Below are 17,522 nucleotides of genomic sequence, written 5' to 3' on the forward strand. Positions count from 1 at the left end.
ATCTCTGAGTGTTTGGGGTTGTCTCAGGTGTGGTCTCATGACAGACATGCTCTGCTCATGCATTATGGCACTGGGCAGGGGTCATCTCCTCAGGCCTGCCTGACTCTGGAATAGTGGTATCTCATGCTAGCTCCCTGCCCAGGACCCACGGCAACAGTATGGTGGTATTCTTAAGCTCAGTCCTCCCGTGGCCCACCTGAGTGGCTCCTTGAGAAGGTTGTCTGTCTTGGATTCACTCCTACTTCGGGCCTACAGTCCCAGACAGGGTTCTTCTGGTCTCTGACTTATTCCCCATCCAGGGAGCCCGTCCAGGCCTGCCTGATACCTGATTGGTGTTTGTCTCCGGCTCTTTTTTTTTTCTTCAGGAAGTGTTAGGCTACTAAACACCTAGGTGTTTATAGATCAGAATACTGTGTATAGACATAGCCTCTCTCCCCTCTGAAATCCACAGATTTACATGTGATAAGCAGACACACCTGTAATGACTCTAGGGGTCCGGGCTTGTTCAGTTTTACAACCCATGTCATTTGGCCAGTTCTGCACTCTTCTACTACTCTACTCCAAGCAGGGCATCCCATAGAGCTGGACAGTTTTCAGCCTTATTAATTTTGTATGTTAAGAGAAACCTACTACCTTACATAGTAGACCTATGGATACATTACCTCATCTCCCTTCTGTGTTGCCTGCATGGACATGTTTGTAGGGTGAGTATTTTCTATTAGATAACAAATCAGCTGCGTTATTCCTCTACAAGATTAATTATGCCTCTCAGATCAATTGTCGATTTCTTTTGCTCTTTATCTAGGTATAAGAACCCATGAAATTTCTCCCTTATATGATGGGAAATTAACTGGTACTTGTATTGTTTAGGTCATGTTTAAATTCCTGGGCTGTTTAGATTTCATGGATGTAGCTTACCTATCATAGCTAGAAGAAAAAAAAAAAATCACAGAATATTTCCTGGCTCTCTGTCTCTCATAACCTTTCCACTCCTTTTTAAGTGACTTCCCTGAGTCTTACATATGTAGGTTTTATTATAGATATATTATTTAGGGTTGGAACATATGGTCAGTTGCTCTCTGAATATGTCAACAAAGACAAAATTCTAAATTGAGTATTAATATGTGCTTCATCAAAATATCATGTTTATTTAATAAGTTTATCAAATTTTTCAATAAAAGATAAATCAAATTTTGTCTCTGTTAAGACTGGTTGATTAGTAAAGTAAAAGGAGCTATCAGAAAAAAATATTTAACAATGTTGCCTATTTTCAGAATAACATGAAGCAATCACTCTTTGTCTCTGGGTCTCCTTTTAACTTTGTACAAAGTAAAAAAAAAAGTACTCGTATTTTTTTTCTAAATATGTAATATAATATCAAAATCATGATATTCAGAATTTCATAGTAAAGCATACTGATGAAGCTATGGAGGGTTTGGCTGAGGAAAATTAGGGTTGAATGTGATTATATTTAATTGTATATATGTGTAGAATTCTTAAGAAAGAGCAGGTACAAAAAGAATGCCTGTTACTTCAAACTTAATATAGTAAGAAATATCCCAGTTGAAGTAAACACAAGTTTTACCTTGTGAATGACTCAGATGAGAACGTAGCATCACCAATCCTAGTTTCATGATCTGATCTTATATGGGAATATACTTTGTCATGTGAAGAATATAGAAAGCTACATGAGAAACTTTTAATAAAAGAGTGGTGTTTTCATTTGAGTATTTTTAGAGCCTTTGTTCATTTTATTTTATAAATAGTAGAGATAGATGTTCTATACTTCACATGCTATTGGCTAAATGAAAAGTAATACATTTTAAGAAATTAGCAAACATGGAGTTGTCATAGAACTGTAGCTTACTAATTTGATATGTACAAATTGAGCCCCAAATACTTCATTAGTGTTAGTGAAACTCTACCCACATAAAGTACTGAAATGAAAACAGCACTCTTTTATTAAATGTTTCTCATGTGGCTTTCTATACTCTTCACATGACAAAGTATATTCCCATATAAGATAGAACATGAAACTAGGATTGGCAATGCTACGATCTCATCTGAGTCATTCACAAGGTAAAACTTGTGTTTACTTCAACTGGGATATTTCTTACTATATTAAGTTTGAAGTAACAGGCATTCTTTTTGTACCTGCTCTTTCTTCTTAAGAATTCTACACATATATATAATTAAATATAATCACATTCAACCCTAATTTTCCTCAACCAAACCCTCCATAGCCTCATCAGTATGTGTTACTCTGAAATTCTGAATATCATGATTTTGGGGCTTTTTTGGGGGGAGTGAGTGCTAGGTTTTATTGTTTCTGTTGTTGTTTTTTGTTTGTTTGTTTGTTTGTTTTAATAACTCAAAAAATGCAATTCTATTGTCCTCTTGTCTATGGAAGTTGATTCTTTTGAACATTGAACTTGGACAATTGAGGTGTGTGGCATTTTCCCACACTCTTATATGAGTATAGCAACTGAATTATAATAAGAAATCTTTTCTACTCTTTCAAATATAAGCTGCATTGCTATAAAATTTAAATGTTAAAACATCTTTACTATAACCAAATAAATCAGTTCTTAAGGTCACATGTTTTTCAGAGCATGTATATTGCTTAAGTTATCTTCATATCAATAAAAGTAAACTGTGGTGTAGTTAATATCAAAAGTGCACAGAGCATACTGTGCCAATTACTTAATCTCATTAAAAAAATAGTACTCTATATTTGACACCTGTCAAAAACTTAGTTGACAGACCTCTTTTTTCAATCTACTACACCTTCTAGGAATCAAATCAATGTATCCAATTTATTATTCATAATTTGCATAGCATGCTTATGGCTTTATTCTATATTTATCTTCTATTTTCTCATCGTGGATTTTCAGTGTTTACTAGAACTAAAAGTGGAAATTATATTACTCATCTATTTTCTTTAGATTATTTAATACATTTATTAATTCATATAAAACTGGACATAAAATAAAAAAACTAGCTCAAATTTAAATCAGTGATTAAATAAAGAATATTTTTGGCTACAAATATTTAATAATATGTATGTGAATTTGCATCATAGTCCACCTGCAAGAATTCATTCTTTAATTAGATTAAAATATATTGTGTAGAAGTTTCTTCCTAAGGAAAGCACATTTTATAAAACTGTACAACTCAAAATAACTTCAGGAAGTCCACAAAATTGAGCAGATTCACTAGGCCTATCAGTCCTAATGGAAAACACTAAAGATTGCTAGCTTAGTTAATACTCCACTGCTATATGAAAAAAAGCCATGACTAAGTTAATTTATAGAAACCATTTCATTAGAAGCTTTCTTACAGATTCAGAAACAGCCTGAAATAAGCAGAAACAAGATGAGATGCCTAAGAAAGGCTTAGACTAACTGAGTGACCAGAAGGGGACACTTTGTAGCCTGTTGAGCTGCCTGCAGCCTGTCAATTGTGCTCTCCAGGTTTAGAGCTGTGATAGGCTTTGGTGATGCAGCTATCTTCAGTCATTTCTCACTCACATTCCTATAAGTTCTTGGGTCACTAAATTGGTCTTTGGTGGTATCCGTACTTTTGTCTGTCATAGACTTTCTCTCTGGTAAGTAGACTTGTATGCACTGTCTCCCACCAGGAAAGTTTACCACATAATATCAGCTGGCATATATGTTTTCATATCAGGACCAGCTACATAGATTGTGAGTCTCATATAAAATGCATATGCCTAGCCTTTTGTCTAAAATGTGAGAAAGAAAATTACTATTAATGTACATATAAAAAATTATTTTCTTTCTTCTCTTGTGTCTCCCTTCTTGCCTTTTAGTACCTATATTTGTTGTATGTTGTTTATTCAGCTTTCTAATATTGTTCTAAGAGAAGAAAAAACTTAGACTATTATGATGATTATAACATTCATCTTTATATTACTCAGTGATAATTTGAAATGACAATTAAACATGGTGAATTATCAAAATAGCCAAACTATTCCTTCTTGGTCCATTTCTAGAAAAAGCTTCATGCAAAGCAAAAGAGACAAATGGAAATCAGATTTAGGAGGCCCTGAAGAGAGAACAAATGAAGGTGTGTCCCAAATTACATACCTCATATAGAGGTACACTGTACACTGGAAATTCTGGAAATTCACCACAGGTCCATGTGGCCCATAGTTGACACGAGATAGAGCTTAATCTTGCTGATTTCTTTAGGTTACTAGCTTCCTTTACTTCTAGACACTTGGCCCACCTATGTATAGGTTGTGACATGAGTCTGGGGATGTAGAACCAAGCCATTCTTCTTCCAGAGTGTCTGCAGGCCCAACTGAGCACAGCCAAGCATTCTACAGCATGTTTTAAATTGTACAGATGGAAGGAAAGGCTTGGTTAAGTTTGTTGTATTAGGAAAGATACCTGCCTTTGTCAAAATGTGGCCTTTAAGTAGGCTATCATATTTGCATAGTTGTTACCATTGTGGTAACAACTTTTAAGAGAAGGCCACAGTCACCCCCCAGTACAAGAAGAAACAGGTATTCTCATGTCCATATTTGTATACTACCAGTGAACAGTCAGGAAATGGGACAAAAAGCTGAAGAATGTGGAAAGAGATGATCAGGAGAATTAAGGTCCATGATTCAGATAGAGTCAGGTTATCCAAGACCCATCTCCAGAAGATATAAAGAAATTTCTTAGTTACAAGATAGTATCCAGCCTCTCTTTTACTTGTTTCCTTGTTCTCACGTGATGAAAAAGTAACTTCAAAAGCAAAATTATGCACTTTGATACCCAATTGAAAAATAGTGATTCTGATAGTAAAGCCCCCTTCAGGTGATTTTTTTATATCTAAGTAAATTACTTTGTTTCTTGTTTTATATGGTTTTAATTCTAGATAAGTAGACTTTATCTCAATAGAACCTAAGAAAATCCTATAGCAAATACCTTTGATCATTGACCCATTTAATCATTTAATCATTGACTCTTACAGCAGACAATATTGTCCGAAGAAGTTTGACAAAGACAATGTCTCTGAGTTGTTAACCTAGCATCACTACACCTAATAATCTTCTAATTTGTGGTATTGGGCATGTGCACACATCTAAGTGTATGTAGAGGAATCGTTTTACTATTTTCTTCTTGACTATACATAAACATATGCAAATTGTGGTGCAGATAGTCAAAATATATGCAAATATTTTCATGTGTACCTAGAGATAGGTGTGTTTTTGTTCACACACCAATATGTGTGAAATTGAACTCTGATAGATACATTGGTTAGTTTCAAGGTCAATTTGTCAATTTTATTCTTGAATATTTCACAGGTTTTTAAATCTTGTTTGTTTGGTAGTTTTATTTTATTTTGTTGCAAGACTAGGGGAAACAGACCTAGGTCTCAAACAGGCAAGGTAAGGGTTTTACTATTGAGCAGCATTTCCAATTCCTCTGTATAGTTTTTCCTTATAAAAGAATATATTGGTAATTTTTTAATGCAAAAAGAAAAATAGTTTGATTTGTAGTTTCTGTTAGGCTGTCCCTAGTCTTGTCAAACAAACAAAAGTAAAAGCAAAAGCAAAAGCAAAAGTAAAACAAAACATGCAGAAAAACAGAACGAGACCCTTAAGGGAAAACAAAATTGCACATTCTGCACATCTCATGAATCGGACCCAACACCACAGCATCCTGATACCTTAATGACAAGCAGTCCCTGATGATGAACAGTTCTGTCCGTGGCAGATTCTGTGTTTGCTGTTTCCCTTTTCTCTTAATCCTCTCCAGCCCCTCCCCATTCAACTCAAACCCAAACGCCCAGTTTAACTTTGCTGCTCTTTCATATCTCAGATAAGCTGGCAGTTCATAACACAGTAAAGCTTCAATCTGTGGCATGTTGGGGCATCCTTCAGGGTTCTCACACTCCTGTAAACCTTACATCTGGCACCAAAACCTGGAAGTGCACGACTCTCCTCTAGGACACTATCCTTCCGTTCTTCAGACCTGACAATCAGACCTCCTGCCCACTGCCTGTCTCTACACTCACAACTGTTTCTGATTTTTCTGCCTTTGCCTTTGCTTCTCTTATCTCCTTGCTAAGTGTCACTTTGGGGGTTAACCTGTCTTCTGGAACCTTGACTCCAGCCCCAAACCAAGCCTCCTCTAAGTGGTGACCTAGGAAACTAGGTCAAGGATAAGTAACCAAAGCTCAGGTAATTCTGTTTCCTAGACCCGGATCTTAAAGGCCTCCTCTCTCAAGGCAGGCCCTGTGAGCTGCACCGCCCCCTGTCCCACTCTCAGTCTCCTCCCTGCTCCCAGTCCCGTTTGCCTCTCACTCTGATCTCTCTGGGTTCTCCTGGTTCTCCTTTTCTCCTTCTTGTGGACCTCACAGTCACTTCCATTCCTGAACTAAAGTTAATAAACTCTCCCTCTTCTACTTGTCTGCTCATCTCTTCTTTGCCTTTCCTGTCCTGCATCCTTTCCTCAAATACGGGGAGCAAGACATCTAGGATGCTCCCCTCATTCTGCTGGATGGCCTTCTCCATGATCTTTGCCCCCTGGGGCTGCAGATAGACATTAAACTCCACCACTTCATTTTCTACTGTAACTCAGCTTGGTTGGCCACACTATGGGCTAGAATGGGTCTCTCTGGTTTAAAAGTGGAACTTCCAAATGTCAAGTTCAAAATGATTTACATAAATCTTGTCTGTACAGCAGCACATAATCTGAACAAAATTCTCTACCTTCAATCTTTCGGTGGTCTCTGTACACTATCCTCTCTTTGTTCTTCATGTCACCCCCATTAACTCCTGTTCCTGGCTAAAGTTGCTAAGAGGTTCACAGATGTTTGCCCCCCTTTGACCTTCTTCCAGAAGCAAATTCTTTCCTTCCCCTATTACTCCTCAGCCATCAACACAGAGGTCCAGTAGAGACTCTCTCCCACAAGTCCTTCCCAACCTTCCTCCCATCCTCCTCCTCAAGCCATAATTTCTTCGAACTCCTTGCTGGACGTACTCCCTCCATCAGCAAATGCTCCCATGCGTCTTTAGGGAAGTCTTCCTCCCCAACTTGAGTGGAAGAAGCAGCTGTGGAAGCCCAGGTCAAACATCACAGAGGAGCCTTAGAAAATGTAGAAAGTACCTTAACCAGCCACATCGGTAGGCAAATCGGTCCCTGGAATATCTCCTAGTGGAACCAGGTGCCCCCACGTTCCCTAGAACAGATACTTAAAACTCCCAGTGGATACTCAAGCCAATGCACACAAAACCACTTGAATTTAGGGGTAATTTCCTTTGCAGGAAGTGGCCAGAGCTGGAGTGTCTCTTAATATTCCTGTCTCGCTCCACTCCTGTCCTGTGCCAGTGACAGCTTCTCTGTCTGTCTTGAGATTCACTTAATAGAAAGCACTAAAGCCCTCCATTGGCTACTAGTAAGGTTGGCTGAAAATGTGGAGAATTCTCCTCTACTGGCCTCACACTGGATTGGCCAAAAGCTGTAAGAACTATCACTGACTGGCCTGGCAGGTTTTTTTTTTTTTTTTTTTTGGTTTTTCAAGACAGGGTTTCTCTGTATAACCCTAGCTGTCCTGGAACTCACTCTGTAGACCAGGCTGGCCTCAAACTCAGAAATCCATCTACCTCTGCCTCCTAAGGGCTGGGATTAAAGGCATGTGCTACCACTGCCCAGCAAGACTGGCAGTTTCTTAACCATGAAATTATCTATCTTCTGGACTGTCTCTTACTTTGCAGGCATGTCAGCATAGTCAACAGGGTCTAAGCCTTGCTTGACCTTCAATCCTATCAGTTTATCCTCTGCTACTGAAATCTCAGTTGTAAGCCCAAAATGCTCTGCTGTCTCTCAATTTTGACCTCTGAGATGACCTTCTTATAATCACTGACCTTTTCTCCACTCCCTCTACTACTTCAGGAAGGAGTCCCTCTCCATCCCCATTCTCATGTGCCCCTGCTTCCTTGGAAGTCCCTTATCATTGTGTCTGTGATCTCCATAGCACCCAGAAGCAACCATCCACTCCTCTGGCAATTTGGATTCTTATCTCTAACACATACATTCATAGCAATGGCAAATTTCCCCTAGGCCCCGCTAGGAGGAGACTGACACTTCTTTTCTTTTCTCTCTTTTTTGGTCTCAGATTTAAAAATGAATTGGTTCCCTCTCATCTGACCCTATTAACTATTCCAAAGAGTTTTTTTTTTTTTTCTCATCCACTTCTATGAATTGACTTAGCACTAACTCAATATGATTACAACCATATTCCTTTAGCCCAGATTAACAGGGATGAATTTGAGTTTCCACACAAGCTTATGGGGATGCAGTACATCTCACATATCAACAATCCCAGGGTTATTGTGGTCCCTAGAGAGGATCATAACTGGGACTATCAGGTTCCTGTTCACAGGGAAGACCCAAATACTGTCTCCCTGGGAAGCATGGCTAATAAACAGATTTTGTCTCTGGTAAGTATTCAAAAGCATCTCATAAGGTTATTAATTTTGATGGACTCCAAACTTTAACTGAAGGTTGACTAAAACTCACTTGAATTCATGTACTGACTAAGTAAAGCCCTAATTCTGTACATTTTCCTTGACCCTAGCTCTCAGGAAGGCATCTTAATTCTTAATACTTACTTTTCCTTGAAATTCTCTTCCCTTAACATCAGTAAAAAATCAGTAAAATTCCTAAGAGTTTAGAAGAGGGTCCTCAAACCCCTTTGAGAGACCTGTTGGAAATGACATTTAAGGTCTTTAATAGTCAAGTGGAACAGGATAGATTAACAAGATGGCTTGAGAAAAACATATATACCAGTTCCTGGCTGGAGCCTTGTGGGCTCTTTTAAAGATGATAGGTCACAATGTGTGCCAGAGGATTTTGCTTCCATCATGGAAATAGTGGACAGAGGTCCAAAGCCTGTGCATTGCCTCTCTATTACCTAAGCCATGTCTGCAATGCAGAGAAAGACATTGGAAGATTGCCAGTCTATTCCCACCAAAACAAGGTAAGCCACCTCCTTCCCCAAATCTCTCACAGGATACTTTGCAAAGCTTTCTTGGCTCAGCATTTCCAATGGAAGAGCCTGGAGTCAGTGCAGGTGCCCGGTAAACTAATCTCATTTGTCTTAGGGAGCCACGTGATCAGTCCTATCTTCCTACTCTGGTAAAACTGACCCCTCACAGGTCTCTGTAGCGGTGGTTGATGGTAGACTCATCACCTCCTAGACTACAATTCACTACTGTGAATGATCAGTGGTATTTCTTTCATTCATCTAAAGTGATATCTCCCTGCCCCACGCCTCTGTTAGACTACGACCTAGTTCAAAACTCTTCCTCTCCCTCTGCTGACAGTCAAATACATTCTTTGTCCTCTCCCAAGTCTGTTCAACCAAAACTAAACCTTGCCTCTCTCCTTCCATAGTTACCCCATAGTAGGAAAAAACTACTCCTGCTCTCACTTTTCATCATTTACCAGTCTGTATACACCTCAAGGATCATTCTTTCTTTACCATTCTCGGTACACCATCTCTCTTTAAACACTGAGACTAAGTGCTCATCGTCACCTGCCTAAAAGAAGCCAGATTCCCCATCACGACTCACTCTCCTTATATACTCTGTACATGGGTCTTACTGCTTAGACCTCATTAGCGCCACAGTTTTTCCTATCACCCTATTGTTCTTAACGTATGCACAATTCTATTTCATATCATACATCTCACTGAGAAGACACTTCCAGACTTTCTATGGTGGGTAAGAGTGCTGTGGTTTTCAAGGTTGAGCCTTCTAGCTCCATAGTCAGATAGGTCACTGTGAGCATGAAGTTCAGCCTTCTAGCTCCGTAGTCAGACAGGTCACTGTGAGCACGATGTAATGCCTGGAGAAAGGAGGGATTAATATGGTGGATGTTCTTATCAAAGCTCAGTTTACAGGGATATAACCTGATAAATTCTCAGCATTTATCTTAAAAATAATGACTTGGACTTCTGTAGAGAGTTCAGTTGATCCTTTTCTGCCCAGTGAATATACCCTTCAGGGAATAGATGCTAGGATAATTTTTGGTTCTTATCTCACATAATTAATATTCCTCAAATAATGCAGTTTGGGGATGCTAAGTTGAAAGAGTAGAAATCCACTGCCATATTTGCAAGTATGAGAGGATGATGCTTCTTTTCTATATCACTCCACCCAGACTTCTGTGACTTCTGTGCCTTTACCTTGGAAGACCCTGAAAGTCATACAGCTCACCTGGCCCATCGTGCAAAAAGCTTACTGATAGCTGCCAGCTTTGACTCAGTTCTCAAGACATGTTTTCTTTCCCTGTCTCTGTCTCCCTGTCTCTGTATCTGTCTCTGTTTCTCTGTCTCTGTCTCTCTGTCTCTCTCTGTCTCTGTCTCTCTCTGTCTCTCTGTCTCGCTGTCTCGCTGTCTCTCTGTCTCTGTCTCTGTCTCTGTCTCTCTCTCTCTCTCTCTCTCTCTCTCTCTCTGTCTCTCTCTCACAACAACATCCTGACTCCCTACTAAACTTTCTCAGTTTCAATGGCTACAAGATCTCCCACACAAAGACAAGTTACTTTCCTTGACTTTCTGCTTACACCACTACAAGTTTACCAGAGATTGAAAACAACCCTACCCGCCCCACCCCCCATCCTGATTATTCTACCTCTGTACTACAAAAGAGAAAAATACTATCTTTCCTGGACTTTGTGGGTTTTCTCCCAACTTGGATTTTGAACATTGCACTCCTAGTCAACCCCCTTCATGATCAAATGAAGATGGACCCTCAAGACCCTCTTGGCCAACTCCCTCAGATGACTGCAACTTTCCATGTTCTGAAGGATACACTCTTATAAACCTTGTCACTAGCCCTCTCTGACATCCAACATCCCTATTCTAAATGCTACAAATGTCAGAATGGCTCTTAGGGTCCTAGGCCACATGAAGGGTCTGACACCCACCCCTTTGTATTTCTTTCTAAACTGCTGAGCTGTCTGTAAAAGACTGGCATCCCTGACTACAGGCCCTTGTTTTAGAGAATGAAGTGGGAACTTACTATCCATTCGCCACAAGCAAATGATCTTTTCTCCAATTTAATAATGTCTTTTGACTTTCACTTCCTCTAGTGTCTTGCTTTTCCATTGCACCTTTCCAGAAATCCCCAACCTGTCATTAGACTACCTTCCCGTGGGAAGACAAGGTCGCTTCCTTTCCTGGGACCTCTTAAATATACATCTCCCATGAACCCCAGTACAAAATGCCTTCTTTAAGATTGATATTCTTTCACAGTCCTCTTACCCATCTATGTGTCAAAAAGCTCTAATTTTCCATATGTTTGGCATTCTGATGTTTTGATTGCTGAAACAGTAGTAATAAAGGTAAAATGTTCAACGCCAATTTTTGCCCTCTGGCTGCTCCAAGGCAACTAACCTAACCTTTTCTTACTATGAATCAATTGGTTACAGTAGATGTTATCCATAATCAACAAGAGAGTCAGAGAGCCTCGCAAGATATGTGTCTCACAAGAGATCAAATACAACTGCAGTATGTCACATATGGAACACACTTGGGAGGATGAACTTCCTAGAAGCACGAGTGCCATTTGGCCATAAGGGAAGGGCAAGGAATCTAACACTCTCAGCTCAAGAAAAGAAAAAAAGAAAAGAAGTAAAAGAGTCACTTTTACTTTCACAGATACCTGGGACTTCCCAATGAGTACTAAGAGTAAAAGGTGTGGTGACTCTTTAAAAGCTCCACTGAGTGGTGAACATTAAAAAAAAAAAAAATTTCTGATATCCCCAGACCTTTCACAAGCTAACCATTGATTGCTTCACTGAAGTGTTTAAAGGTATAACAACTATTGGCCCCCATTTATAGCAAACTTTCTTTCAGATTATTCTTGAGGAAATATCCTGAAAGGATGCCCTCAATGCCTTCCTGGTACTCCTCAAATCACTTAATCTAACCTTGAATCACACTACCTGGATCCTCTGCATTCCTCCCCAAAGTCCACTAATGGCAGCTATGTAATGTTTCCCACAGAAACATACCCATCTGCTTCATGATCCCCCTCTTACCCCTCTCTCCCTCTTCCTTCCCCTCTCCCTTTCCCTCCCTCCCTCTGTCTTACCTCTCTCTCCTCTCTCTCTCTCTCTCTCTCTCTCTCTCTCTCTCTCTCTCTCTCTCTCTCTCTCCCCTACGTCTACATTGTGGAACAAATGAAGTGCTGGCATCATGACATTCATAAATACTGACCCCATCCATGTATAAAACTTACTTTCTTCATCATTCACTCCAAAATAGTATCTACTTCTCATATGGATCCAGCTTGTTGTTCTATATGGGCCCCAAGATAAATGGTCTATGCATCCCAGTATATGTTATCCCTAGGTGAACCTGTGACACTCCGGATGAATTCTCTCTACTGTTCTTGTACCATTTAACATGCTCAAAGAAGGCTGGCTGCTTTTTCCCCCTGATGGTGAGCATCAACTTTAGCAGCTACAGGGAAGGCAGTATGAGATTAGATCACACAAATCACTCCTATAGCCAAATATAGGTGGAACCAATAATACCCAAGTGCTCAGGTAGAAGCCTTTCAATGCTGCAGGTGCAGCTCTCTTCCCTGAGCTACAGGAGAAAAAAAGGGGAAACCTGTCTCTTGAGGAATGATCTTACTACATCAACCACTCAGGTCAGAAAGGGGGGGGAGCAACTCCAAAACATAACTGGCTATCTATAGCTCAATGGAGACTCATCATTTCAGGGAACACTTTAATGAATCCTCCTCATCCTCATAGCCTCCTTAAAAGTGTTCAAAACGAGTGAAACCAAGTAATCTAATCACACAGATAACAGATAACCAACTCTTCTATCCTTTCTATCTTCTTCCCAATACCATGGTTTAGGTTTACCAGAACCAGAGGAAAGGTTTTATGACATGGGCCAGGCATATCCAGCCTTTGTGGTTGTCGATTTGGCACCTCAGTCCAACAGCAACTCACTAGAGGAGACCATATACAGCCACTGACATACCACTTACAGAGAAATAAAAACTCAATGTTCTGTACATCTTAGGAATCTGACCTAAGATTATAGCAATCTGTTATCTTAACTCCACAACATCTTATTATATTAATGAACAGAATTCATCTCATAAAAATGTATTCGCAAGAGTTTCTTTGTTTGCAGCAGGTCCCTCCCCATTGATGCTCTACTGATCTTCTGCTACACAACTTAAACCATCCTATAAAAAGAAAACTTCGATTTTAATGCTGCAACACTCTCTTCATTCTAAGACAGCCTGGCAGCAAAAAAAGCTTCCTTCTTTGGCATCAGCATAGTTATGGTCATCCTGCTCTCCTCAAACATTGCAGTTTCATCAATACTGCTAATTTTCTAGGGCATCTGACAAAATTATTCAAAATTCAAATCTTAAAAAATTAGCCTTTTGTCTACTTTTTTCATTATCATGAGGATATATATATATATACATATATACATATATATATGTATGTATATATATATATATATCCCTCAGTGTGTGTTTGTGTGTATGTGTGTATGTGTATATGTGTGTATGTGTGTATGTGTATATAAACATACACACATAGACCTAAAATATACTTGGTGACTTCTATGAAATTATAAAAAGTTAACTTTAATAGAATAAAGTTTTAATGTGTAAAGAAATTTTAATTCAGCTCTTATGACATCCAAAGACTAAGGTCTGTGTGATCGGGATGGAAGGCAGACACATTCCATTATTACGATCTTTAATCCCTCTAGCTAGAATCCTTTAGTACACAAAGTTAATCTCAAACAATGATTTAGGGGTAGACAAAGTGGCAAATCAGAGAAATATTTGACACAATGAGTCAGAGAGAATACTCCAAACTCTCACAAGAAAAGCACAGGAAACTGGAGCCATTTAAGAGCAGAGCAAAGAGAGAAAGTTCAGTCAGTTAAGTTCAATTCAACTCAGTTTAGTGCAGTTAAAAATTAAGTCACTTGGGAGTCAGTGTAATGCAGTGCAGTGGAATTGGATTCATTTGTAAGTTCATGTAGTTCAGTGCAGATGAGCAGAGACAGTTGAAGCAAGAGAATAAGGAGAAGCCAGAAGATTAGAACAAATTTCCAGAATTAGTTTGAGGCCAAGCAGAGCAATTAGTGAAAAGCTGAAAGAAACCAGTTTGAATCAGTCAGCTTGGAGAGGAGTTTGAGCCAGAACATTTGAGTTGAACAAGCCATACAGAATTCAAAAAGAACTGCAAAGTGTGAACTTATCAAGCATTAAGCCTCTGAAAAGATAATTATGTCAAGTGAATAAAAGTTACTTTTACATTAACTGGTTTTCATAAAATCTACACAGAAAAACATAGATTAAATAAATTTATGCCACCCAGAGTGACATAAATCTCAAGAAGAACCAAACACTAGCAAAATCCCCAGAATCAGGCATAAGAAACCTGATCTCAAGTGCTTAGATGGGGTAGAACAAAGGACTCCCAAAACAATATTTCTGTTCCTTATGTACCTCTCAGAAGTTAATGATTAATTACTATTGCTGGGGTTATGTGGTTTTAAGACATAAGATTCAAATTATTCAAGCTTGCCCTAATCTCAAAGGCTCCTTGTGGTCTATTTATTTCCACATTACTAGAAAATACTATCCAAGTTGAGAAGAGATGGATACAATTAATAAGCCAACCCAATTGTGACACATGTGAGCCACAGCAATGGCCAGCATACCAAGATATCCATAAATGTATGACATTTTGATGGTTCCAGCAGCTGTCTAAGAAGACTTAAGGCCCAATAATAAGAAGGAAAAACATTCATGATATTAGAAACCTAGCCAACTACCTGGGAGTAGTGAGGTAATGGATCTTAGAAGAACATTTACCTGCACTTTGCTAGACCAGCATAATTTCTTAACTATATTTGATTCTTTTCCATATAGCCACAGATCAGTGTAGCTATCACCTGTCACCACAAAAGCTTCTGTCTACAGCCAATTGAATTAAAACCACAATCAGAATGAATGCAAAGATCAATGGACTGTGGGTAGCCCAAACTCAATGGACATATGTGAATCATAACTCCTCCATCTATGGCTCAGGGAACAGAGTGAAAGTGGGAGTTGAAAAACCCAAAATAACATGAAGTCTGCAGTAAAACTGTCTCTTGTAGAAATGGCTCCATAAATAAGATCTGAACAATGGCAATATCAATAGATGTGCTAATACGTAGTGAGAAAATGCTCTCATGATCCCACCCATGGAAAAAGGACTATGGACACCTAAGGGCTGCTGAGCCAGAGAGAATTAGCCTCTTCTATGAATGAGTCCTAACTGGTCAATTGGTTATCTAATAAAAACTGTTCTATCCTGAATCCATACATATACACACATATGATTATACACTAACAAAACAGATTTCTCAGGTTGTATTTATGCATTTACATGCACATAAATAAATGAACATATGAGAATAATAATTAAAAAGAAACTATAGTGTAGAGTGGCATTAGAGGGAATATAAATGGGTGGCAATATAGGGAGAAAAGGCAAGGGGGAATAAGATGTCATATTTTAATAAAAATTTAAAGATGAATAAATAGATATAAAAATTGACTTTGTTTCTTCAAAACTCTGAATAGAAATTTTCTTTCAATTTTTATTGAGAACAACTTTATATAATAAATTATGGACATGTTTCCCCTTCCACATCTCCACTCTCCTCTGTACTTCCCCATTCAACCAGCTCTTCACCTTTAATAGTCGGTACTGGAGAAGGCTGATAATTATAACTAGGCACCATCTTGACCTCTTTTTGATCAATGAGATATTAAGTGTTGTCTTCAGCAATAGGGCCTTATAGTCAGGTTTTTTTTAGAGAAGCCTTGACTGTAGCCCTGACTGTAGCCTGAGTTGTTTGAAGACTTCCATGGATCTTTTTCTCCAGCAATTCAATTAGAAGTAGCCCATTCCTCGAACTGTAGGTTTCACTTGATGGCAAGAAAGGTCTGGTTAAGGTTTTCTTTCCCCCATTATTCCTTGATTCCAATTAGATTATAGGTTACTAAGTTTTGATATATCCCTTCGTATGATCATCAATGTTATCTGTCTCTCCTTATATTCCCTCTATTATCTTTGTAGTCCCTCTTCCTCTCTGTTTAATACTCCTGTTCTAGTCTCCCTCCTGTCTCTCCATAGCTACATATTCTGTTTCCCCTTACTTGGAAGACCCTCCCATATCCCCTAGTTTCTTAAACTATATGTAATTTCCGTGGGGTTTGTAGGGATAATCTCTTGTGTGCAGTGTAAAAGCATTGCTTGTCGATAAAAAGCTGATGACCAGAATGCTGAGGGAGAATTAGAGGAACTATGGGAAAGAGTCAGGAATGGAAAGATTTGCCATCCAAATATGGAGAAAGTTGGACTGATGAAATTGAGGAGAGTTAACCAGCCATGTGGCAGAACTTAGATTAGTACATACAGGTTAATATAAATTTGGAGATAGTTGAGGACCAAACCAAGACCATCAGTGTCCATAAATAAATAAGTCTGTGTGTACTTATTCTGGAACTGGGCCACACTTAGGAAAGGTTGAAATGGTTACAAATGGTTACTCAACAAGGGGCTCTTAGAATATAGCCTTAGAGCCTGAGAACTCTTGGATGGAAGATAGGGAAAGAACAGGGAAATCCCATGGAGGCAGTGCAAAAAGTATCTCTTTTAAAAATCCCCTGATGGTTGAACGGCTTGAAGGAAACACTCGTGTAGATCATGAAATCAGTTTTAAAAAGATTCCTGAGCCTTTAGCATTGAAGGCACTTGATTTACCATTAACAGCACAACCACAAGAAATGAGGTGGTGGAGGTCATTATTGGCATTTCAAATAAAAGATTAGATTTGACCTGAAGAATCTCCTGAAAAAAAAGGCAGTGGACATGATGGGAGAAACTAAGAACAAGAAGAAAAACAAAAGTAAAACAAAAACTAGACAACAACAAATGAAGAACAGGTAAAGTATACGCTGATGCTGATCCCTCTACATGGGAACAGCTATCAGACTGGCTGAGACATAATAGTATCTCTGTATATCCTATAAATCTTGGTAACTACAGAGTCCTGGGGACATAGTATTAGATGCCATCCTATCAAATGGCATGGATGAAAATTTAAATTACAATTTGGTTATACAGTCTATACTAACTTACAAAGAAAGAAAGATGCCTTACCAGCTCAAACAAAGAACAAAGAGCCATCTTTAGCTGAATTATGTGCACTGCACATTCCATATATGTGTTAATGCAGAATTGTATATTGCCTGTGAAAGTTTGTTTACAGAACAAAATGACAAGAAACCAAAGAAAATAAGACATGTATCCCAGGTGATACTACCTCACAGATGACCTGAAATTCGGTTTCCTCAAAAATATACATCCAAAAATCTTCCATATGGCTAGCTGAAATCATTTAGCCTAAGAGACTGTTCCAGCCTGGATTTCAGTTAAGCCCTGCACTTTCCC

At 38.8% G+C, this 17,522-nt stretch overlaps 1 non-coding gene across 1 annotated transcript; it reads right to left on the reverse strand.

The window, feature by feature from the left end:
* Window positions 1-367: 367 nt before the first annotated feature.
* LOC116085530 lies at window positions 368-500 on the reverse strand. Its single transcript, XR_004116622.1, has one exon. It is a non-coding gene; the product is annotated as a small nucleolar RNA SNORA17 (small nucleolar RNA).
* Window positions 501-17,522: the final 17,022 nt, after the last annotated feature.

Source organism: Mastomys coucha, unplaced genomic scaffold, assembly GCF_008632895.1.
Source record: "Mastomys coucha isolate ucsf_1 unplaced genomic scaffold, UCSF_Mcou_1 pScaffold9, whole genome shotgun sequence".
Classification (NCBI taxonomy): Eukaryota; Metazoa; Chordata; class Mammalia; order Rodentia; family Muridae; genus Mastomys; species Mastomys coucha.